At 37.7% G+C, this 27,366-nt stretch overlaps 1 protein-coding gene across 1 annotated transcript in view; it reads right to left on the reverse strand.

The window, feature by feature from the left end:
• Positions 1–27,366, reverse strand: part of THSD7B (thrombospondin type 1 domain containing 7B) — an 838,394-nt gene that overhangs the window by 76,331 nt on the left and 734,697 nt on the right. The gene's annotated exons all lie outside the window — the stretch shown is intronic.

Below are 27,366 nucleotides of genomic sequence, written 5' to 3' on the forward strand. Positions count from 1 at the left end.
AGCACAATCTAATTCCGTGTACCATTCAGTTGTCCATGGAACTAGGGATTTGTTGTATCAATTACAATAATATTATATTGCAAGAATTTGCTCAACAAAAATGTCAGCCCATTCCTTTCAAACTAAAGTTGTTTGGATCCTGAATAATAAAGAACCTACATTCCTGACTGAATTTTTATGAGGATGAAACAGAAAAACATCTTTTTTTTTCTCAATGAGAATAAAGTATAAGAGTGTAATTTAGTAATAAAGTAATTCTTATTACTATTTATCTGGGAAGGTAAAAGTCAGAGTAGGGAAGAGCAGAAAAGGGGCAATGAGCTTTATAAAAATAAAAGTACTAGAGCAGTGGTTCTCAACCTGCCTAATGCCGCGACCCTTTAATACAGTTTCTCATGTTGTGGTGACCCCCAACCATAAAATTATTTTTGTTGCTACTTCATAACTGTAATTTTGCTACTGTAATGAATCGTAATGTAAATATCTGATATGCTATATGTGTTTTCTGATGGTCGCGACCCACATGTTGAGAACCGCTGTTAGAGTGTACTTTATCTAAAAAGATTTTCCTCAAAGTTTTTTACTAACCTTTTGAATAGAAGAAAGAGAAAGTTAGTGTTGGTAACTGACTGGACGATTACCAGCTGTTGTAGTCTAGGAATAACCTCTTCCCCTTGTATTCTCACCTACTGTGTGGACATGACTGCCGCATGTCCCAAATCCTTTGCAGCATGGTTGGGAGATCCTACAATTATAACATTTCTCTCACAGTGGATTTTCTTGGCACTCATCAGCACATTCTGAAGGATCTAGTTTTATTCTGTTTTGATATTTTCTCTGGTGACTGTGTGTGTGTGTGTGTGTGTGTGTGTACATGCAGAATAATCAGAGGAAAAACACATATATATCATTGTGTCATAAATTTTACCATGTTTATATAGTTCCCACTACATCTAACTTTTTCAAAGTTGTGCTGAGATTTACTCTCAATTCACCCCTAACATTAACTACTTCCACTGTAGTAATCTCCATTCTAATAACATTTCAAAACCACACAACATGTAACCTCATACCTATGGTCTCAGAAACTGGGTTACTAGAAATGCTAGTTTCAAAATATTTCTTTTTTGTGAAATACTATGCAATAGCTTAGATATTTATGAAACAAATGAGCAAACATTATTGTACCCTTATATTATATTGATTCTATGGCAATGTATACTCTCTAGAATCTCTGAAATTGATATATATAATCATTTTGTTTAATTATCTCATTTCAAACCTTTAAATGTGAAATCTATAGTAACAGAGGAGTAAATGTACTTATCAATCCATTGTCACTGCACCTTAGAAAAATCCCACATAGTACTATCAACTTTGAAGAAGAAAGAGGAAGGAAGAGGAAGGATAGCAGAAAGAGGAGGAGGAAGAGAAGGGGAGAGGGGATGGGGAGATGAAGAGAAGAGGGAGGAACAAAAGGAGGGAATGGGTTGGGGAGGGAGGAGGGAAAGAAGAAAGAGAAGGAATAAAACAAGGAAAATTAAAGAAACTATTCATGTTAGGAACTCATCATAACTCTCTTTAACTCAATTTGTATGCACTTTGATGAATTTGATTGAAGTCAATTCACTTTATTTTGATATAAGCTAAATACAAGTTGAGATACAGCTAGCACTCTTTGATACTCTATTAGTGTATGTTTCACTATAAAGATAAGATTTTGGTGTCAGGAGCTTTATCTGTGCATCTGAGCAATCAGAAGATGATGTTTGAACACACAACTAAGTGAGGTGTAATTAAAGGAATATCTTTAATCAAAGTTTCAGGAGTGTGCAGTTTTCAAAACACATATTAATTCTATGTGGTGGCATTTCAAAAATAATTCCTTAGTCTTCCATTCCAGACCTTAGTTCTCTGCGGCCAGTTAAGTGAATCCTGCAGTTTGGTAACTGCTACACTGCACTCCAGCTACGACAGTTTCTGCTTGCTGCTGGGGAGGCAGCATCATCCATCCACATTCAAGCTTTTTGTGTGTTGATTTTCTGTGCACTCCATGCTTGAAGACACACAACTTTCACAACCTCTCAGGTTTACAATAATTTCATTTTCTCTTGATTCCACAATAATACTTAAAGGGTGAAATTCACTTTGTATGGTTTTCTGTTTTTGTGTTACTTATGTAAATAACTTTTTTCTTCATTAACTTGCTGATTTTTTAAAAGGATTAAGCAATATATAAACTCTCTAAAGCTTATACTCAGTACTTAATAATTTGAATGAACTATTAAATAACCCATCTAATATAACCTTCATTATATTACTAAAGAAGTTTGTAATAAATAACATTATTTTTAAAAGTTTTGTGTGATTAATAAGTAATTAATGATCTATATATATATATTTTCATTACCACATATGGAAATGTGTATGTATATACAGGGGTGGGAAAAGTAGGCTTATATTTGTTCATATGGAAAAATAAATAAATGAATAACACAAGATTAAACTGTTTCGTGTACTCACAACTGTAAACCTACTTTTGCCAAACCCTGTATGTATTCCTTTTAAAATTAGATTCCCCCCAAAGGATAATCAACAAAAAGGGATATTAGCCTATCTATAAAAGATAGTTCATTGAGTTTTAAAGTGAAAGTTGACTACTTCTAAAACCGAGCCATCTAGGCCATGGGCTCCATTTTACAATCCCAACCTGGACAATAAAATAAGTCAGCAGCTCTGCCCAAATGCTGAGACCAATTCCAGCCCCATCCACTCAGGAATCCTTGCCAGAGACCCTGGTCAGCCATGGAGCCCATCCTATGGCCAGCCTGGGCAGCGGACCACGCCACCAGTTCTGCATGATTGAGCAGAGCCTCCATCCTTACCTGACCAGGAACCCAGCTACAGACCACAGGCAGCTGTAGAGGCCGTCCTCTAGCCCTGTCAGACAGAGAACCTACCCAGCACTCCCTGGCCCTGCCTGACCATGGAGCTTGGCAGTGACCATGAGCAGCCTTAGAACCCAGCCTATATGACCATCCCACTGTGGAGCTCAGCATTTAGCCCCACCTGGAAACAGAGCCCATCCTATAGCCCTGCCCAACTGCTGAGCACAGCTTGTGGCCATACCCAGGCAAGAACACCTGCCAGCAATCCTTCCCACCCATGAAATCCAGCAGGTTACACTGCTCTCACATGAAACACAGCCTGTAACTCCGTACAACCAGAAGTCCTACTTGAATGTGGAGATCAGCCAGCAGGCCCTCAACTACAGAGGATGGGCAACAGCCCTGCCCATGTGAAGACCAAAACAGTAAGCCTCACCTGCCTGGAGACACTACCAGCTGGCCTGTCCATAACCCAAAACTGAACCAACTAATGAGGGGATCCTCTAAGTGCTGGAAGAGGAGGCCACTACCCCCCAAAAAGGATACCAATGCAAAGATAATATGATCACCAAGAAGATGGCAATAACTGATTCTAAAGAAATGGAGATCTATGAACTATCTGAAAAATATTCAGGATAATCTTCTTAAAATGTTCAGTGAATGCACAGATAGACATCTAAACAAAACTTGTCAATGCATAAACAAAACTAGAAGTTCAACAAAGAAACAGAAGCCATAAAAAAACACCCCAAAACCAAACAAAAACAACAACAACAAAAGAAAAACCACACACAGAATCCTAGAACTGAAGAATACAATAATTGAACTGAAAAATTCAACAGCAGAGGAGGAACCAGTGAACTCAAAAGAAATCACGTAAAATTAACCAGTTAGAGGAGCAAAATGAAAAAAAAAAAATACAATAAAGGAGTGAAGAGTCTATAGTACTTATGGGACGACATCAAAAGAAACAATATACAGCCATAGAACATCGTTTCAGTCCATGATGGACTGCATCTACAACAGTGGTCCCATAGATTATAGTGGAGCTGAAAAATCCCTATCACCTAGTGATGTCATAGTCCTCGTAATGCAATATATTACTCGTGTGTTTGTGGTGATGCTTGTGTAAACTAATCTGTGCTGCCAATCATATAGAAGTATATTGCACATAATTGATAGTGACAGTGAACAAATATGTTTTGGTTTATGTACTTACTATAAATACTTTTTAAAGTGTACTTATTCTGCTTGTAAAATTGTTTGCTATAAAACAGTGTGCCATGTCATGTAGATAACAGCCTCAGATATCTTGCATTTACTTTGTCTCTTGATTGCATTATCTTATCTTGTGCTTGATTTAATCAGTGTTGTTTTGTTTATTCTCCACAGGCTTATAGCCTAAGAGCAATAGACTAAAGCATATATCCTAGGTGTAAAGTAGCTATACCATTCATGTTTTGTGTAAGTATATGATGTTTCCACAATGCCAAAATTGCTTCTTGGCACATTTCTCAAAATATAACCCTGTTGGGAAGTGACAAATGGATGGAGACAAAGGGAGAGAAAATTTATTTAAAAAATAATGGCTAAAGACTTCCCAATTGTAGGGAGACAAATGGGCATCCAGATTCATAATGCCCAAGTATTCCCAATATATTGAACCTAGAAAGAATTACACCAAGACACACAAATTGTCAAAAGTCAAAGACAAAAAGAGAATTTTGAAAGCACAATGCAAACATATATGAAAATATATGAATATATAAAATCACCAATAAAGGTAAGTATATAGCCAAATCCAGATACTCTAATATTGTAATGGTGGTGCATAAATCACTTTCAACTTCAGTTTAAAAGTTAAAATAAAAGGTATTAAAATAACTATCTTAATAAAAGCCTAATATGCAAATGGTCGTGATGCCCACATGTGTAACGACCGATCAGCTGGAGGCTGCATGTGCAGCAGGCACAGGTGGGCAGGGACTTGCAGCTTCAGGGACTTGTGTGTGGCCCATGTCTCCACCCCCGGGGCCGGGCACAGGGATGTGAGGCTCACAGGGGCTCATGTCCCTGCCCCGGCGCTGGGCCCAGGGATGTGAGGCCCCCGGAGCTGGCCCCAGGGACGTGAAACTCGTGTCCCCACCCCTGGTGCTGTGCCCGGGGATGTGAGGCTTGCGTCCCTGCCCCCATCACCAGGCCCAGTGACGTGAGGCTTGTAGAGGTCTACCTCTTTGAAGCCATGGGTTGCAGGGCTCCTGCACTGTGACAGGGCACAGGCCAGGCTGGGGGACCCCCCGCTTGAGTGCACGAATTTCATGCACTGGGCCACTAGTAATTACATAATTTGGTTTTGAATGCACAACATTAAAAAGGATGTAAATTGTAACAATGACTTAAAATGTGAAGAGGAGAGAAAAAAATGCATAGAGTTATTGTATACTATCGAAGTCAAGTTGTTGCCAGCTTAATATAGGATATTATCCCTATAATTAATTCCCATGTTATATTGTTGTATTTTTATTATGTAATTCCCATGGTAACCACTAGGGAACACTCTGTAGTAGGTACACAAATGTTTAAGATAAAGGAATCAAAGAATACCACTACCAAAGTCATCACATCATAAAAGAAACAATGAGAGAAAGAAAAAGAGCAGCTACAAAATATCAGAGCACAATGAACAAAATGGCAATAGTAGGGCCTTTCTTGTCAATAATTATTTTAAATATAAGTGGAATGTCTGAATAGAGTAAAAAAAGGTATCTAAGGACACAGGTTCAGTTGAAAGTGAATGGAGAGAAAAAGATACCTCATGCAAATGAAGACCAGAAGAGCAATACTGGCTATACTTTTTGTCACTCAAAATAGACCTTAAGCTAAAAAGAGTCACAGGAGAGAAAAAAATTCATTAATATAATAGTGAAGGAGTCAATGCATCAAGAAGCTGTAAGAACTGTAAATATTTATGCACCCACCATTGAGGCACCTAAATGTATAAATCAAATACCTACAGAAATAAAATGGTAAATATAAGCAACATAATAACAGTAAGGGGCTTTAATACCCACTATCAACAAATCCAGACAGAAAATCAATAAAGAAACAATGAATTTGAACAAAACTATAGACAAAATAGACCTAACAGATGTATAAAGAACATTCCATACAGCAACAGTAGAATACATATTCTTCTCAAGTGCACACAGAAAACTTTCCAGGATAGATCCTATATGTCATTCCACAAAACAAGTTCTAAAAAATTTCAAGAAAATTGAAATTATATCAAGTATATTTTCATATAATGGTATGAAACGAAATATCAACAACAGGAGGAAAATGGAAAATTGGCAAATATGAAGAAATGAAACAACACACTCCTGAATGACCAAGGGGTCAAGGAAGAAATAAAAATAGCTATACAAAGATATCTTGAGACAGAGGAAAATGGAAACAACATACAAAAGTTTATGGGATTCAACAAAAGCTGTTCATACCTCTAAATATCTCAAATATATAACCCGGCATTATAACCTCAAGGAACTAAAAAACATAAATAAATAATAGATTAAGCCAACAGTTAACTGAAGAAAAAATTATTAGTGTAGAAATAAAAGAATAATAAAACTATTGAAAATATTTATAAAAATAAGATTTGATTATTGAAAAGATAAAAAATTACAAACTTTTAGCAAGACTCACCAAGGAAAAAAAATTACAAACAAAAGGGAAGACACTACAACTGATACCAACCAAATCACGGAGGACTACTATAAACAATTACCTGCCAACAAACTAGACACTTAAAAGAAATGGATAGATTTCTAGAAATATACAACCTAAGAAGACTGAGTCAAGAAGAAATAGAAAATCTAAGTAGACCATAATGGTAAGAAGATAAAAGCAATAATCAGAAACCTTCCAACACAGAAACCCCCTCAAACCAGATGGCTTCACCTGTAAATCCTATCCTTTAAAAACGAATTACCACTAATCCTTAAACTCTTTCAAAAAATTGAAAAGGAGGGAACACTTTCAAACATTTTATAAAGCCAGTATTACTTTGATAATAAAACTGAGTTCAGAAAAAAAAAGAATTTAAAAGGCAGCATATGGAATAAAAGAAAATACTGGCAAACTACATATCTGATAAATAGTTTACATAAATTCATACAGTCGATAGCAAAAAATAAAATAAGCCCTCTAAAACGTGCAAAGGACTTAAACAGACATTTTCCAATGAAGACATAAAAATGGCCAACAGGTACATGAAAAGATGCTCAGCATCTCTAATCATTAGGGAAATGCAAATCAAAACCACAATGAGATATCACTTCACACCTGTTAAAATGGCCATCATCAAAAAGACAACAGATAACAAATGTTGACAAGAATGTCGAGAAAACCATTTTGCACTGTTGGTGGGTATGTCAATTGGTGCAGCCATTATGAAAACATCATGGAGATACCTTAAAACATTAAAACTAGTACCACCGTAAGATTCAGCAATCCCATATCTGGGTATATATTCAAAGAAAGTGAAATAACTATCATGAAGAGATATTTGTGCCCCTATGTTCACTGTCATATTATTCACTATAGCCAAGACATGGAAATAGCTTATATATCACATATAAATGATATACACAGACATACACACACAATGACATTATTATTCAGCTGTAAAAAAAAGGCAGGAAATCCTGCCATTTGCAACAGCATGTATGAAACTTGAGGGCATTATGCTAAGTGAAATGTCAGACAAAGACAAATACTATATGATCTCACTTATATGTGGAATCTGAAACCGGATTTGAATAGTGGTTACTGTGAGCTTGGGGTGGGCAAAATATGGAGATATTTTAGTTATAAGTAATTTCTTGGGATCTAATATACAGCATAGTAACTACAGGTCACAATAATGTATTGTATACTTAAAATGTGCTAAAAAGTAGATATTAAGTATTCTCACCACACACACATACACACACACACACACACACACACACACACAGAAGGTTATCTCTGTGACATGATGAATATGTTACCTAACCTTATGTGGTTACCATTTCACTATATCTACACTAATAAAAGAGAAACATGGTAATTAGCGTACGACCGCTACCCTTTTCATTGGCTAATCAGTGAGTATATGCAAATTAACTGTCAGCCAAGATGGCAGCCTGCAGCCAGGCAGCTGGAAGCGAACATGAGGCTTGCTTGCTTCAGTGACTGCAGACTCCAACGTTCCCTGCCTGCCTTGCCGGCCTCTGAGCTGGCAGTTTGAAACTTTGTAACAAATATAGAAGCTAAACAAAACCCCAGAAACCAGCTTCCAGCTGCCGGGATCTCAGAGCTGGAGTTATACATTGTTTCAATTATAGAACCGAAACAAACCAGATACCTGCTTTCAGCAGCCCAGGCCTCAGAGCTAGAGCCAGAGCTAAAGCTGGCCCAGAATAAAAAAAAGAAAAAAAAGGGAGCGGTTGGGAGCTTCAGTCAACAACCGCCAGCCTGAAAGCAGCCCTCAGCCCCTCACCCAGACTGGCCAGGCACCCCAGTGGGGAGCCCCAATCTGATCCAGGACTCCCTTCAGGGCAAACCAGCCTGCCCCCAGGCCTCTATCCTATATAGTAAAAGGGTAATATGCCACCCAGCACCAGGATCAGCGGAGCCGCGGGGCAGCGCTCAAACCCCCTGATCACCCTGCGACTCAGTGTGTGACAGGGTGCAGCATCCCAACCCCCTGATCGGCCCTGCTCTGTGTGTGACAGGGCGCGGCACCCCAACCCCCCCCCACCCCTTCACAGGCCCTGCTCTGTGTGTGATGGGGTAGGGCCATAACCTCCCCATTGGCCCTGCCCTGAGTGTGACAGTGGCGGCGCCCCAACCCCCTGATCAGCCCTGCTCTGTGGGTAATAGAGGGCGGTGCACCAACACCCCCCCCCTCATGGGCCCTGCTCTGTGTGTGACAGGGTAGAGCCATAACCTCCCCATCGGCCCTGCCCTGAGTGTGACAGTGGCGGTGCCCCAACCCCCTGATCGGCCCTGCTCTGTGTGTGACAGGGGGCGGTGCCCTAACTCCCCTATTAGCCCTACTCTGTGCGTGACAGGGGGCAGCGCCCAACCCCCCTGATGGGCCCTGCTCTGTGCATGACAGGGGGCAGTGCCGCAACCTCCCCATTGACCCTGCCTTGAGTGTGACAGGGGTCAGTGCCACAACCCCCCAATCGGCCCCACCCTGAGCATGACTGAGTGTGGCATCACAACCTTCCAATCTGCCCTGCTCTGTGCATGACAGGGGGCGGTGCCCCAACTCGCCAATCAGCCCTGCTCTGAGCCCGACCAGGGGCTGCACCTAGGGATTGGGCCTGCCCTCTGCCACCCAGGAGCAGGCCTAAGCCAGCAGATCGTTATCTGCCGAGGGGTCCCAGACTGCGAGAGGGCACAGGCCGGGCTGAGGGGGCCCCCCTCCCCCTCCCAGTGCACAAATTTTTGTGCACCAGGCCTCTAGTATATCTACACTAATAAAAGAGAAACATGGTAATTGGCGTACGACCGCTACCCTTCCCATTGGCTAATCAGCGTATCCTTATGCAAATTAACTGTCAGCCAAGATGGCAGCCGGCAGCCAGGCAGCTGGAAGCTAACAGGAGGCTTGCTTGCTGTGGACTCCAACGTTCCCCGCCGGCCTCTGAGCTTCAGTTGGAAACATAGTAACATTTATAGAAGATAAACAAAAGCCCAGAAACCTCCTGTCAGTCAGCCGGGATCTCAGAGCTGGAGTCGCAACATTGTTTCGAATACAGAAAACAAAGGCCAGAAACCTGCTTTCAGCCGAGCCTCAGAGAGAAAGCCGGCTCTCAGCTCCAGTGACAGCCATAGAAGGTAAATAAATGCCAGAATAAAAAAAAAGAAAAAAAGGAGAGGTTTGGAGCTCCAGTCGCCCGCCAGCCTGAAAACAGCCCTCAGCCCCTCACCCAGACTGGCCAGGCACCCCAGTGGGGACCCCCTCCCTGAAGCAACAAGATGGCGGCTAATTTGCATACTGAAGGCAGGCGGCAGCAGGCAAGGCTGTCTGTGGTCTGGGACCCGGATCTGTGACCCTGCCGGGCGGGATCAGCGGAGCCGCGAGGCCTCCCGGCACCGGGATCAGCGTGACAAGGGGCAACGCCCAAACGCCCTGATTGCCCTGCGGCTCTGTGGGTGATAGAGGGTGGCGCCCCAACCCCCTGATGGGCCCTGCTCTGTGTGTGACAGGGGGTGGCGCCCCAACCCCCTGATCAGCCCTGCTCTGTGGGTGATAGAGGGTGGCGCCCCAACCCCGATTGCCCTGCGGCTCTCTGTGTGACAGGGGGCAGCGCCCCAACCCCCTGATCGGCCCTGCTCTGTGGGTGATAGAGGGCGGCATCCCAACCCCTTGATTGCCCTGCGGCTCTCTGTGTGACAGTGGCGGCGCCCCAACCCCCCCACAGGCCCTGCTCTATGTGAGACGGGGTAGAGCCATACCTCCCCATTGGCCCTGCCTTGACTGTGACAGGGTGTGGCTACTCAACTACCCCCCCCCACGGGCCCTGCTCTGTATGTGACAGGGGGCGGTGCCCCAGCTCCCCTATTGGCCCTACTCTGTGCATGACAGGGGGGAGCTCCCCAAACCCCTGATGGGCCCTGCTCTGTGTGTGACAGGGTACGGAGCCCCAACCCCCTGATGGGTCCTGCTCTGTGCGTGGCAGGGGGTGCACCGCAACTTCCCTATCGACCCTGCCTTGAGTGTGACAGAGGGCGGTGCCCCAACCCCCCAATCGGCCCTACCCTGAGCGTGACTAGGGGTGGCATCGCAACCTCCCCATCCGCCCTGCTCTGTGCATGACAGGGAGCGGCGCCCCAACTCCCCAATCGGCCCTGCTCTGAGCCTGACCAGGGGCTGCACCTAGGGATTGGGCCTGCCCTCTGCCACCCGGGAGCAGGCCTAAGCCAGCAGGTCGTTATCTCCCAAGGGGTCCCAGACTGCGAGAGGGCACAGGCAGGGCTGAGGGACCCCCTCTCCCCCCGAGTGCACAAATTTTTGTGCACCGGGCCTCTAGTATATATATATATATGTATATATATATATATATATATATCTCAAATTATCACATTGCACACTTTTAAACTTTTACAATGATATTTGTCAGTCATTTCTCAATACATCTAGTAAATAAAAGGCCGTCTCCTCCAAATAAAGTAGTGCATTTAAAAAACAAAAAGTGAAAGACTTGAACAGGCATTTTACAAATAAGATGTCTAAATGACCCATAACTGCCGAAACCGGTTTGGCTCAGTGGATAGAGCGTCGGCCTGCGGACTGAAGGGTCCCAGGTTCAATTCCGGTCAAGGGCATGTACCTGGGTTGTGGGCACATCCCCAGTGGGAGATGTGCAGGAGGCAGCTGGTCGATGTTTCTCTCTCATCGATGTTTCTAACTCTCTATCTCTCTCCCTTCCTCTCTGTAAAAAATCAATAAAATATATTAAAAAAAATAAAAATAAAAAAATAAATGACCCATAACATACAAAAATTTATTCACCATTATTAGTCATCAGGATAATGCAAATTAAAATAACAATGAGATATTATTAAATTTAATAGTTTAGCTATTATTAAATAGCTAAAATTAAACATACATACACACACACATACACACACACACAAAACTTGAAAACACCAAATGTGAATGAGGAAGTTTAAGAATTGGAATTTTCATAAATTGCTGGAAATTATGTAAAATGATTCTATAACCTTGAAAATTTTTGAACGTTTCTAATAATAGGTGTATATCTATTCTGTGATGTAGCTATTCCATTCCTGGATATATGCTCAAAACAAATGAGTGCAAATATCCAAAAAGCCACTCACAGAATGGTCAGAGTAGTTATATTCCCCAGGGAACTAAAGTGGAAATGACCCAAATGTTCATTAACAAGAGAATATGTAAATAAATGATGCTATATTTCTATAATGATATAATACTTAGCAACAAAAATGAACTAATGACCTCAACAACACTCATAAATCTCCAAAACATTATAATGAGTGAAATCAGCTAGACACAAAATAATATATACTGTGATTTCATTTATATAATGTACAAAATAATATTAAGCTAGTAAGATCAGACATAAAAGATCAGACATATTGTGTACTGTGTCATTTCTTTTTTTAAAAATTCTCCTCACCCAAGGATATGTTTTTATTGATTTTAAAGAGAGAAGAAGGGAGAGAGAGCAAGAGAGAGAAACATTGACTGTCTTGTGTATGTGCCCTGACTGGAATCAACCCACAACCTAATTATATGTGCCCTGACTGGGAATTAAACCCACTACCTTTCGGTATAAGGGACAACTCTCCAACCAACTGACCCAGCTGACTAGGAACATACTGGAAGTTCAAGGCAGAAAACTAATAGATATGATAGATGTAAGTCTAGAGCTAACTTGGGACAGGGAAGTATATGTATAAAATGAAACGTCACATCAAGGTGCATGTAGGGTGCTGGAATTGGCCTCTATTTTTATCTGTTGGTGGTTAATCAGATGTATAAAAAGTAAAAATGAATCAAACTGTACCTTTAAGATTTGTACATTTTAATGTATGAAATATATACACCAGAAGACTTAAAATTTCCTAGAATTGGAAAGGGGAAATGCTCATATAATACTCAAACCATACTACATTGAAAAATTCAGTAAGAATAAAAATATATCCAATAATACAAGATAATGAGAGTTGCTGTAGGAATAATAATTATGGTCTTAGAATGCACAAAAGCAATTGAACTTGAAATTTTGTCATAATGAAGTAAACAGAAACTTAAGGTATCATTCCAACTTGCTTGACGTGATATATTCCAATTACAATGCAGCAAATAAAGAGTACCATGCTCTGAATAACAAAAAAAGTCTAAGATAAAAGAGAAAAACCTTAACATTTTCTATTATTTCTATAAATAATATATGATCATATAATAGAAAGAAGTTGACAATCAAATAATCATCTAGGTCTATAATTTCAGATTATCTGGACAAAGAAAGATTTGGGGAGAAATAAAACTAGCTAAAGAGCCCTCGTATACAGCGTGCATAGTTTTGTTTAGAAGTTTATAACAGAAAAAATGTATGTTCGAGGCTTTTTGTAAAGATGAAGGATAATCAGTAGTAATATTAAATTACTCAAATACATAGAAAAATGCAAGGCAGCCCTGACCAGTTTGGCTCAGGGGATATAGCGTCAGCCTGCGGACTCAAGGGTCCCAGGTTCGATTCTGGTCAAGGGCATGTACCTTGGTTGCAGGCACATCCCCTATGGGGAGTGTGCAGGAGACAGCTGATCGATGTTTCTCTCTCATTGATGTTTCTAACTCTCTATCCCTCTCCCTTCCTATCTGTAAAAAAAAAAAAATCAATAAAATATATTTTTAAAAAATGCAAGGCATAGTCCATAAAGTTGTTGGAAACAGGAGAAATGTCAAGGATCCTTTTTTTAAAAGTAATAACAATAGATACCAGTTATAGTTAAATGTTAATACTCTTGTGAAAAGCCAAAAGCATTAATTATACTTGTAAAACAAGTTTTTTAAAAAAGAAAATTAACCCTGCTGGCATGGCTCAGTGGTTGAGCATCGACCTGTGCACCGTGAGGTCACAGGTTTGATTCCTGGTCAGGGCACATGCCCAGGTTGCAGCCGTGATCCCCAGTAGGAGGCGTGCAGGAGGCAGCTGATCCATGGTTCTCTCTTATCATGGATGTTTCTATCTCTCTCCCTTTCCCTTCCTCTCTGAAATCAATAAAAATATATTTTTTAAAAAGAAAAGTATATGGGGGAAAAGGAATGAGTGAAGATAAAAACACATGAAAAGGAAAGTAAAGCAGAAAGATCTATGTACAACAAAATAGAATAAAATGGCAAAGTTCTGATGTAACAAAGGTCAATTAAAAATTATTGAAGCAAATATTTATGAAGCTTGTGCTAAATAACAAGGTATCAAACTATAGAAATAAAACACGATTATAAAGGCAAGGAAAATTTGACAGAAATACAATCATAATAACATACTCAGACCGCTGTCAGACTATAATTTTTCAAGTTGCCTAATGACAAATATGGACAAAAGAATATTGAAAAATATAGAGAGCTGAATTGTCTATAAATACATAACATGAATTCTAAGAAAGAAAATAAATTGTATGTTTGTTTCAATCATAGTGGAAAACTAACAAATGACCGTACAGCATCCCCTTTGCAAGCCTTACTACATTTTTAAAAGCAAATAGTAATAAAAAAGATTAAATAATTAAGAAAGCCTTTGAAATTTTAAAACTTAAATGTAATTTGTGAAATGACTATTTAGGACATAAGAATGTTTGCAACTTTTTGGGCTTTTCAGGCAGTAGTGAAACTGAAAATACTTGATATCAACTTTAAAGTCAGAGCCAAACCCTTAATATTCCAGCTGGTTTCATAGTGCACAAATTCTTTTATAGGTAGATCCTATAACATCCTTAATATTAATGTCCTTGAGTGTTCTCATTACTACAAAAGACAGTAAATATACTAAAAATGTTCTATTCTAGTTGGAAAAATACTGTATGTACCTTAAAACTCAATGACAATAGGTTAAGTGCAAGAACCAAAAATAAAAACACACACACAATTCTATCTAATAAAGAGGGAATATGCTAATTGACCATCACACCCTCATAAAGATGGCAGCACCCAAAGCCAATAAAGAGGGAATATGCTAATTGACTGCCATGCCCTCAAAGATGGCAGCACCCACAGCCACAAGATGGTGGTGCCCAGTCCCCTCAGCCGCGCCAGGGCAGCAGGTGCGTGGCATGGCCGGGCTCACCCCCAGGCAGGTCTGACTGCTCCACTGCCTTCGGGGTCCGCCAGGGCCAGCAAGCCTCAAATGGTGGCTGCCCTGCCCCCAGAGCTGCCCGAGGCTCAGGTAACCAGGGCCGGCCGAGGCTTGCACTGCCAGCAGTGGCAGCAGCAGAGGTGTGATGGGGCATTGCCATCTCCTGATCGCCAGGTCACCTCCCACCCCTGAGGGCTCCTGGACTGTAAAAGGGGGCAGGCCGGGCTGAGGGACCACACTCTCCAGTGCATGAATTTCCATGCACCGGGCCTCTAGTTGGAATATAAAAAATAGAAAGACTAGAATTGATCATGAAATAAAAATTTGAAAAATAACATTTCTAGCATAAATTTCTGACAAATTGAACTAATATAAATAAAGAAAAAATAAACAAAAGGTAAATGAAAGCAGATACAATAATAGATACAAGAAGTCTCTCCCTAAGGGGATTTTTAAACAGTATATACAAATGTTCCGACATTAACTCAAGAGATAATAGAAACCCTAAATGGACTGATAATCCTGGGAAATTGAATACATGACTAAAAGTTGTCTACCAAAAGGCTCCAAGCAGTATCACAAATAAATTCTTTCAAGTAGCATGTTTTTTTCTTAGACGAAAAAAAAAAACAAAACACAAAAAACCCAAACATTCAGAGTTTATTTTACAGCATGTGATGTACCTGACTTTACTTATAATAGTAATAGATGAGAAGGAAATTATGTCAATCTCAATTATACAAATATGATGCCAAAGTACTAAGATGCTTAACTATATTATATGGATACTAATATGTTTTAAAAATAAATAAAAAAATGAGTGCTACATTAAAAATATAATATACTGTTAATGATTGGAATGTGTTTCCTGGGAAAGCAAAAATACCTAAAAAAGCTTTCAAAATGTCTTTAGTACAGTGATTTACACACACATAGACACACATACTTACACATGGACAGTGTGACCTCAATACATGCCAAATATTTATTAAAGAAAATCAAAAGCCTATGCCTGATAAAATCTCATCCAAATATAGAAATAAGCATATTACTCTCATAGTCAGATATACTAGGCAGGATATGGTGCCTGTCATGCACACATTCCCGTGCCAGCTGGCCTCACCTGTCCACCATTCCAGCTCAGAAAAGCATCGTCGAGCTGATGCTCTACATTGCTGTGTCTTGGCCAAAAAGTCTTTGCCTAGTATTAGCCATGTTGACTAGCTCAGCCAATGGCCTACTTCTTTCCAATAAGTGTGTAAGAGAATGTTTTGAATACTGTTCAGTGAAAAAGGAATGGCAGGAACCCAGCTCAGACATGCAGAGTAAAGCACAGGTAGGTACTGACAGCAAAGAGAAAAATCATAGGGAAAATGGAAGAGAGGTATGGAACCAGAATACAATAACTTCACTTCAATTTCCTATAATTATTTACAATACAAATGACTGTTTTGTGGTCTTAGTTTTTTATTTTTTATTTTTATTGATTTCAGAGAGGAAGGGAGAGGGAGAGAGAGATGGAAACATCAATGATGAGAGAGAATCATTGACTGGCTGCCTCCTGCATGCCCCCTACTGGGGATTGAGTCTGCAACCCAGGCATGTGCCCTTGACCAGAATCGAACCTGGGACCTTTCAGTCCACAGGCCGACTCTCTATCCACTGAGCCAAACCAGCTAGGGCTGTGGTCTTAGTTTTGTTTTTTAATCCTTGAAGCCCAAAGAAAAATATAAATTGTCTATCTCACTGTAACAGTCATAATAATTGTAAAACACTTGTCATTGTGAAATTCAAGAATATGACAAAGATGCCCATAACCAGTAGCATATAATTGGTCATCATTATTGTTAGCTCTGTCCAACTAAAGCAGGTCTAAGAAGAGAATAAATGTTAAACACATTCATGTCAGAATAAAGATGTTCATTGTTTGAGATGACATATTATAGCTCTGAAAATACCAAGATAATAGATTTGACATGAAAGAATAGAAGAGTCCAGTAAAGTGAGTAGATACATGAAAAAGGTAAAGAAAACCCAATACTTGCCACCCTCCATGTCAGCACTAACAGTTTAAGCAGTATCACTTAAAGTATTAGTGCCTAAGTATAAACACAAAATGGCTATAGAAAGGACACAAAATTTCACAGGCATACATAGAGAGGATTGCATTAAAAAGTACATAAATTTTTATGAAGCTGCAAAGTTTTATTTACATAACTCCCTGCAGTTTTCTTTATGCTTAAAATGCTTCATAATTTAAAGGGAGAGAGAAACCCCACCAGCAGTGCATGAGGGTTCCACTTTCCATGAAAAACATTAAATAAGTTCCTCAAAAAACTAAAAATAGAACTACCACATGACCCAGCAATTTCACTTCTGGGTCTCTATCACAAGGAAACAACAACAAAAAAAACCCCAACTAATTTGAAGAGATATGTACATTTCTGTGTTCATGGCAGCATTATTTACAATAGCCAAGATATGGAAGGAACCTAGGTGTCCATCAATAGATCAATGGATAATAAAGATGTGGTATATATACACAATGGAATATTACTCAGCCATAGAAAAGAAAAATCTTGCTATTTTCAACAACACACATGGAACTAGGGGGTATTATGGTAAGTAAGTAACATGAGAAAGACAGACACCACATATATGATTTCACTTATATGTGGAATCCAAAATAAGAATAAAGAAGAAACAGACTCATAGAAATAGAGAACAAACTCCTGCTTGCCGGAGAAGAAGAAATTGGAAAAAGAGTGAAAAAGGTGATAGGGAATAAGAGGTACAAACAATTTCTAGTTATATAATAAATAAGTCATGGGGATGTAATGTACAGCATATGGTATAAAGTCATTAATACTATATAATAAAAGCCTAATATACTAAGTGTCTGATCATTCGTTCAACCATTCGACTGTTCGACCAGTCGCTATGATGCGCACTAGACTTATAATGGTGATCACTTCTCTAAGTATATAAATGTTGACTATACGTATACCTGAAAGCAACATAATGTTGATATAAACTATACTTTAATAAAATATAAAGAAACAATGTATTTTTTAATTGATAGAATGAAGTAAAATCTTTTCAAATTAAAAATTGTTTAAAAAGTGAATGAATATTCAAGTATGTTTTTCTTCAAAGTTAAACACAAATGTTATATATTTTATTAGCAATAATAGGATATCTAAGTATCCCCCAAATGGTAAAGAAATGTAAATGACAGAAACACACACACACACACACACAGGAGATATATATAATAAAAAGAACATAATTACAGATATATGGGAGTAAATGAACTAAAACAAAAATTGCGTGTACTTTATTTGAATAGATATTTTTAAATCTACCAAAAAATGTCATGTTCATGCAGTATGTAAATGACTAAACTTTATTCAAGAATGAGGTAGTTTCAAAAGAATATAGCCGCTGGAGAAATTGAAAAGATTGTTAAAAATATACTATTGAGAAATGTTCTTGCTACAGATGTTTTTAAAATTCAAAGAACTAATTCCTACATTTAAAAAAAAATTGGTTCAGAGGGGAAAAAAGTGGAAACCTTTCAAATGAATTTTTCTAAATAAGCATAATGGCATAATATTAAATCCAATATGATATAATGGGAGGATAGTGTGAAGGGGTGTGGTGAGAGACATTCTGAAACAATTAAAATAATAATTATAAACTGCCCTGCCAATGTGGCTCAGTGGTTGAGCCATCACCCATGAACCAAGAAGTCATGGTTGGATTCTGCTGGGGCACAAGCCCAGGTTGCAGGCTCTAGCCCCAGGAGTAGGGGGTATGTATGTGGCAGCCAATCAATGATTCTCTCTCTTCATCTCTATCTCTCTCTTCCTCTTTCTGAAATCAATAAAAACATATTTTTAAAAATAATAAAATAATAATAAACTAAATTCTTAAGTTATAAAAATAACCACTGTGGTGTACACCTTGAATAAATATAATATTAAATGTAATTAAAAATAATAAATAATAAAAGCTATTAAAAATGAAATAAAAATAATCATAGACTACAACCAAATACAATTTATTTTAAGATAAATGCACACTTCAAAATTATAAGGTCTATTTTAAAATCATAAGATTTGTAAAAAGCATTTGCTATAACAAAGTAATCATTTCCAAAAACATATATGTATATACAGGTATAGTTGCATATATGTTAAAATAAATTTAGAGAAACTTCTTAAATATGAGCAATGAGGATACTGTTTAAAATGGCTCAAATGGCCTGATTGGTGTGGTTCAGTCATAGGTCAACCAGCCATAGACCTATGAACCAGAACAGTTTGATTCCTGGTTAGGGCACATGCCCGGGTTGTGGGCTCAATCCCCAGGAGGGGACATGCAGGAGTCAGTCAATCAATGATTCTCTCTCATCATTGATGTTTCTCTCTCTCTCTTCCTCTCCCTTCCTTCTGAAATCAATAAAAATATCTTAAAAATCAATTAATAAATAAAATGCCTTAAGTGTAATATTATTATTAAAACCAGGAAAATACTGATGTAATTTTTATTTTTAGTATTATTTAGAAAGTCCTTGAATATAAAATATGATCAGGATAATAACACAAAAATGATAAAATAATTATTTGCATATTGTATGATTATATAGATTAATTGGTTAAATAATGAGAAATACCTAAGAATGTTAAATAATAAAAAAGAACACAGAAGAATTAATAGGAATATTTAGAAAGCATGATGGTTGTAAGTTATACATAAAACCCAATAATATAATTAGATACTATAATTAACCAGTTAGTACTTCACACTAAAAAAACACATTAATACTAGCGGTGAAAAATTTAATTGTATACAATGACTATATAAAGAAAATTCTCATAAAAATATATAGAATATAAAATACAGAAAGTCAGTGGATAAATATTCATTTGGGATTTCACTGAAAAGCCTATCTCATACTATACACAAAATTAAATACCATATGAATTAAATATATTTGTATATTTTATACAATTAAGGTACTAGAAACACAATATTAAAAATAGTAAATCTGCTAAATTTCAAAGTAAGAAGTAAACTTAGTTTCATAAAAATTAAATACTTTTCATAAATTATGTTAAGATTAAATTAAGATTTTGGTTACAGATGGGAAGTTTTACAGAATTCCCTCCAGAATTACCACTAAAATGAGAGTAAAGGAATTTGTGTTTAAAGATTTACAAATGATCACATGGTGATGATAGCGCGTTTCCGTAGTGTAGTGGTTATCACGTTCGCCTCACATGGTGATGATAATGTAAGAGTGCCAAAGCAACAATATTGAGGAAACTGAAAAACTGATGTGCTAACTGCCTTGGCTGACATGAGAGTAGTGAATCCCAAACCAGCAGTGGGTGAACTGGAACCTGACTTGTCTGAAAAGTTTGACAAGACTATGAGTTTAAGCAGCAAGTACATCCGCACAATACCCGCTAGGTACACCCATGTTGTTGCAGATGGCACGATTCCATTCTTTTTTTATGGCTGAGTCATATTCCATTGTATATATTTTTATCCATTCATCTATTCATGAACACTTAAGTTGCTTTCATATCTTAGCTATTGTAAATTATGCTGCAATGAACATATGGCTATATATGTATTTTTTATTTAGTGTTTGGGGTTTCTTTGGATAAATGCCCAGAAGTGGAATTGCTGGGATCTTCTTTGTCTCATTATAGCCTTTGCTTTAAAGTCTATTTTGTCTGGTATAAGTATTGCTACCCCAGCTTTTTTGTTTTGTTATTTTGTTTTGATTTTCATAAAATATCTTTTTACGTTCCCTTATTTTCAGTCTGTGTGTGTTTTGATCTGAAGTAAGTCTCTTATAGACAGGATATGTAAGGGTCTTGTTTCTTTTTTTTTTTTAATTGAATTTATTGGGGTGACATTAGTTAACAAAATTATACATGTTTGGACAAGAACGCTAAGAAATCCTTATTTAGATATCTAGATTATTTTGCCTAGCCTTACCCTCTTCAGTATTTTGCCCTTCACATTTTAGCTTCCTCTACTTCTCAGATCTCTGATCTCTGGCTCCTCCTATGCTTTTGTTAGGCTCTCATTCCTGGCACCATTACCCAGACATTCTCCATCCGGAAACCATGGTGATTGTTAAGGTTCACCTCACTTGGTTTATCTTCCCTCAGGATTATAGTCCATGCTACCTGTTGTTCAATGTCTGAAAACTGTTGCTTTATATATTTTGCTCTTTTTTTTTTTTTTTTGGTTTACAATGAGAATAAACCAAAAAATCCAATAATATTTGATTATTGCTAGAAGTAAAAGTTTTCTGCCCTCTTCAATTCTTGTTGGACCAGCCTTGCAATCATACTGGTTTAATCATTAATAAGTTAATTAACTTTGATACTTTGTATGAGTCATGTTTTTAAATTTTTAAAAATAAACTCCTACAAAGTGTAAAATAGTATTGTAGTTATATTTTGAAGTTGTGATTAGCCATTATCTCTTAAGAAAATATATATAAATATTCATGGATAAGATAATATGAAATGTGGGATATACTTTAATGTCATCTATAGAAGAAGGACTAAAAGGTGGGGAAGAAGAAATAAAAATGTCATATGTAGATAATTGCTGAAACACGTGATCAATGTTGAGCTGGTTGATCAATTTGTGGGGTCATTATTCCATTTTTTGAGAGAATTTCTACTATAAAAAGACATAAAGTCAGGTAGAGAGATTGGGAGAAAGAGACCAAGGGATTGAGAACAATGAATCCTTATTTATACTTCAAATTTGTGATAGTGAGAGTCAAAGAACTTACACTGTATAAAAGAGAATGATAATATATTGAATTTTAAAAACTGGAACAGCCCAAAGACTGCTTTAATCTAATTGCCATTTGCTGCTACACTGCATGAAATGAGGCACCCTTTCTGCAGGGCCTAATTGGTTCTGGAAATATTAATGGTTCTGAGTGATACTGATACCATTGCAATTAACCCAGTTATTAATACTAGGAAAGAAGCAAAGGGAAGGCCAAATAGTAGAGGCATGTTATTTAGATAGCTACACCAGGAAGCTAAGCTTTACACTCTCCAGGGAGCCACCTGTCTATTCCCAGCAGATCTGTGGGGAAAGGGACTGAACAGGGGGAAAAAGATGCATGCCCAATAAAGTTGGAGGGACAGCGAAGATGCTTGCTGGCAATCACACCTGGGAATGGGTCATAGGTGTGGCTATTGAAAGGCCAAGCAATTTGAGATATTTTATCCCCTAATGAAGGAGTTCACTCTCTTGGTTCTCTTGGGACTCGTGTTGCAGGTGGAGCACTCTCTTGGCTCCCCTGCATTTGCCCACATGGCCCACGGCCAAGTGGGCCCAGAAAACAATGGATGGATGCATTGTAATTAGCCTGATGCAGTACTGGACCTGCTGCAACATGGAATGGAACTGGCTTTGCTTCTAGCTCTACTGAAACCCCAATTACACTTCTTCCAGAATGGACTAAGGGAAATGGGACTTTGGAAACCCAGGGGTGTAATTCCAGGCAAATAAAAATCACTCATTCTTATGATATCTCAAGAAAACTCTTTTTCTTGAGATATCATAAGGACTCCACTGTCAACACTCAGTGAGAAAAGGGATACCTCAATTTCCCCAATAACAATATTAAACCTCACAGTACACAGGGGTAAAAAAACTCCATTTGCTCTAGAGCAGTGGTTCTCAACCTTCTGGCCCTTTAAATACAGTTCCTCATGTTGTGACCCAACCATTAAATTATTTTCGTTGCTACTTCATAACTGTAATGTTGCTACTGTTATGAATCGTAATGTAAATATCTGATATGCAGGATGGTCTTAGGCGACCCCTGTGAAAGGGTCGTTCGACCACCAAAGGGGTCACGACCCACAGGTTGAGAACCGCTGCTCTAGAATAATGAGTTACTGGCTTCTTACAAAAATCAGTATCAACTTAGCAGAAGCAACCAAAACTTTCACTTCGGTATATATAAAATTTCAATCGTTCTCCTCCGGCTTTTAGTTGTGAGCCAGAGAAAAGCACGAGGCAGCTTGGTCATGCTCCAGACTGTGAGGATACGTCGATGAAGAGCCTGCAGCTGAGCACTAGTAGTGAACATTGGGAAATTTGCTTCCCTGGAAACATAACTTTCAGGGATACTTAAGGTACTGAAAATGCTGAGTCATCGGTAATGGAAGTCATTGTTGATGGCATTTACCAAAAATAACACAGGAACACCATGAAAAAAGGTATTTTTCTTAACCTCAACTGCTTAGCTCTTGAGCATGTATCAGAAAACGAGTGCATTTTTCTCTCTCTTCTAAAGAAGTGTCACTACTTGCAGGAGTAATGGCAGTGTGTACCTGCTGATATATACCCGCAACGGCTTTCACTAGGGTACCCTGCACTCATAAAGAGCTGGAGAAAAATATATAAATAAGATGTATTTTGGAAGCACACTACTAAGTCTATGATAGAATTCAGATTTGATTATACTGAAGCCCTATGTAGTCTTCCTTCCTGATCCTTCTTCAGAGATTGTCCTGTGATAATGCAAAGATCCGAGCCACTGTTTGATCAAGAGGCTGCTCTTGAACCACTGTGCATTGAATTTCCACTTCCCGCAGTGTAAGGGGATGGCGGCTATAGTTCTCACCAGCCTTGATGCATTCAGCTTGAAGTGAATCAATACAAGTTCAAATGGGTTTGCTAAACTTGAGTCCTCTTTCTGGAGATGGATTCCAAAAGCTTGCTTCTGTAAAATATGTATCAGTTTGGTAATTCCTCTCCAAGATCTTCTTTGCTTCTTTCTATTAATATGATCGATTAAGACATTCCTTTGTCAAGTTTCCAAGGAGAGTCATAAATAGAAAATCTGTGTTATTTATTGGAAACTTTCTGCAGGGATTGGTGGCATAAATGAAGAGAACCATATATTTGTTCAGATATATCAGGGGCTGAACATTGTCTGAATTCAAAAATTGATAAACCTCTCCTGAAGAATATATAATTCTATGAATTCTCATGAACATAATTTTGAAGTATGAAAAATAAAGATGAAAAATAAAGATAAAAACTAAAAAAATTAGGTAGAGAAAATAGGAATCAAGGGTGACAAACAATAAAATGTTAAATATATACATTTGTATATTTGTACATATGTGTATAGATACATATACACATGTGTATTACTACACAAGTATTTAAATAATAAACACTATTGCAAGGGTTTTTGGTGTACAAATTCCATGTTTCCTTTTACATTAAAGCATGCTAGAAAAGTTAGTATTTAAGTAAAAAAATAAATTTTACATATGTACTGGGTGTCCCAAAAATGTATACATATTTTGAATAATTATAATAATTCCAATGGGTTAAATCTGGAAAGAAAAAAAAACATCAATTGAACTTTCAGCTGTTAGAGTGCATATATAAATTTTTGGGACACCCTGTATATGTATATATATTATGAAAATAAGAACGTGAAAATCATGGTTTTCCTTTTTCTTCAAAGTTTGCCTTGAATTGTGATTTTCCTTGACCCATTTAGTCCCCAGTTCTTCCCAATACAGATAAAATGGTCCTCATACAATTTTTAGTGCCTCTGTCATCTTTGCTCTTTGGTATGGCTTGCAATTAGGAGTACGTAGGTCAGTAACCCATTCAAAGTTATCTTTCTGATGCCTTACTTTTGGGGACTACTCTTAAATTAGGCATAAGACATTTTCTAGCAAAGGAGGTGACATTTCACTTCTTTAAGATCAAGTAATAACTCATTTTGTGTGGGAAAAGGAATATTCAGTATATGGCTTAGAAAATGTATGGCCACCTGTCTTTTGTTTCCCGGCCAATGAAAATAATGATTTGCAGCTTTTAAAACAAACTTGTATTAAATTATACTATGTGCTGTTTACTTTATATGCATTGTCTCAATCATTAAAAAGTCCGGAAAAAGCAGCTGTCATTGTTATTTTCCTTAAAAGGAAACTGTAGCTCAGAGACTTAAGTAACTTGGTCACAATCACACAGCCAAGTGTTCCAGGACATTAGACCACACCCTTTCATGACTCCTTCCTTCCCTTACTTGGCATTCTATTTGAATGAGGTAGGTTATTCAATTTTGAAAAATCTTAACTTCACAAATCCATAACCGAAGTAAAGCAAAAAAGCAGGTAACAGAGTTGACAGGCTATAATATTCTCAAGGACAGGAAGTGTAACTTCTATTTCCTTTGTAGAGGTTAGAAATGTATAAGGTGTGGCAAAAGTATGTTTACAGTTGTTCTTATGGAAAATAATACAATAATTAATAAATAATACAAGAATAAACTCAGTACTCACAACTGTAAATCTATTTTTGTCCCACCCTACATAGACTACCTGGGCTTATATAGTCACTGTGCCTTTTACTAGCACAAAAAAACAACAGGTCACTAACCCCTCTCTGAGACTTAGTTTATTCATCTATACATTGGAGGAATAATAGTAAGTATTTAATAGTGACACTGTGCAGATTAAATGGGATAATAAGTAAATGCTGAATACATTGTCTAGCACATGGAAAGCATCTGTAAATATAAGTTAAGTTTCCACATGATATTGTCATTAAAGTGATACTGAGAAAGAACATGACTAGAATGTAATGACCAAGAGACTTGTGACCCAAAGAGTGTTCTCCAAAGTGGCTGAATTAGCATCACCTGGAAACTTGTTAGAAATGCAAATTCACAGGCTCCACCCCAGACCTACCAAATTGCAATCTCTGGGATGGAGCATAAAAAGAGAAATATAGATATATTTTTATCTCAGAAATATTCTGCTTTCTTAAAAATTTATTTTTGTTTTATTTTTTGTTTGGTTTTAAAGAACTGCCCTGGGAAGAAAACAAAGGAGAGTAAAAAACAAAATATAGTGAATTGGTTCCATTAACGTATGTCACACTGTAGACTATCAAAAGAGAATTTGGTAGAATAATGGCCAATATTGCACTGTGATTCAACACGGTATAGAGAACAATTACACAATAATTGTTTCTATCTTTTCTCAGAAAATGCACATTAATGTGCTAATTAAACTTTAGTCATAAAGATCCAGCTTGCTAACTTTGCCATTATCATGATCATGATCATCTCCAAGTACTGTTTAAGCATCTATGATGTTGGCGCATTATGCTAAGATGTGGCAATTTATTAAAATTATGCAACATATATAGAGATAGGGAAACTTATAAGTTGTGAGTACTAATTAACATTTTTTCCACTTTGAAGTCTTTATTTATACCAGAGGATGAGGGACATCTGAGGAAGAACATGCTCTGTCAGACCTGAGTGACCATGGATAACGTCTAGCATCAGAACATAGCGTTGTTTAACTCCAGTACAATGTTGTTTACTGAAGATGTGCTCAATGAAAGTTGTTGTCATAACTATTATTGTTATTGCTATTACATTATTATTATTATTATTATTATTATTACGTATCTTCAAAGATATATAAGCAGGTGAAGGACAACCCCATGGTGACAAGCAAGTACCTATGTCATCTTCCAGATGCACAAAAGGAGGTTAAAATATTTTCTCTGTCTCCAATTAAAAAACACTCGAAAAATAGAGTGACTATGTTTAGAAAAGCAAACCTTAGAGAAAAGTGTCTCTTAGAAACCCAAAGAAGCAAGCACACAACGCCAGTCATCACGACACTGCACAAAACGCTCCTGCAGCAAACATTTTCACTTAGTAGTCAGTACTTTGACTTAAGAGGGCAACATTTTCATTGCAAAGTGCTCACAGCTTAATGGATTCTGCTGTGAGCAAATTAGAAAAAAAGAAGTGAGAGAAATCACGGCCTCTACATTTAATTAAACTTCTTCAGGTTGTTAATTCTTCTGCAAGTTGATTAATAAAAAGTGTAGGCTACCACACTTTCTAAACTGTGATTATATGTACTCAGTCATGGTATAATCATACAGATTATTATAACTTGCTAAAATAACTCACTTTGTTCTTTAAAAAATGTTGTATCTTAAAGCAAGAGAAATATTGAGTCTAAATCTACCTTAATTCTTCTAAGAGAAGTGAACCAAGGTTGTAAGAGCAAAGGCTCTGGCTTTCTCAAACAGAATAAGGTTCATGCCCAGCTGCATCACTTAATCACTGTGGACCCTCGTGTAAGCTACTTAGCCTTCCTGAGGATCAGTTGCTTCATCTGTACAATGGACTTCATTTGTATGAAGATTTTACACAAGCTTTCCACAAACATCAGTACTACCACTGAATTCAAAGATCCTACTTCTTTCCTTCCTCATATTTGGACCCATATAATATGTTCCTTATCCTAATTTTATTTTTAGTGCTTTAGGCAGAAATATAAGTCTAATACAACATTGAAATTTATCTTCTGAGAATATTAAAGTGAACCACATTACTTGAAGAATAGTCATTTTGGCATATTTGGTTATGTTTTCATTTTTTAAAAGAACAATTAAGGCTAATTCTTTGGACTTCAAAAAAGGTTTGTTTTTGTTAAGTTCTGGGAAAACATGGCCAAAAGAAC

This window comes from Myotis yumanensis, unplaced genomic scaffold, assembly GCF_028538775.1.
Source record: "Myotis yumanensis isolate MYYU_CA2020_CCGP unplaced genomic scaffold, mMyoYum1.0.hap1 SCAF_8, whole genome shotgun sequence".
Taxonomy (NCBI): Eukaryota; Metazoa; Chordata; class Mammalia; order Chiroptera; family Vespertilionidae; genus Myotis; species Myotis yumanensis.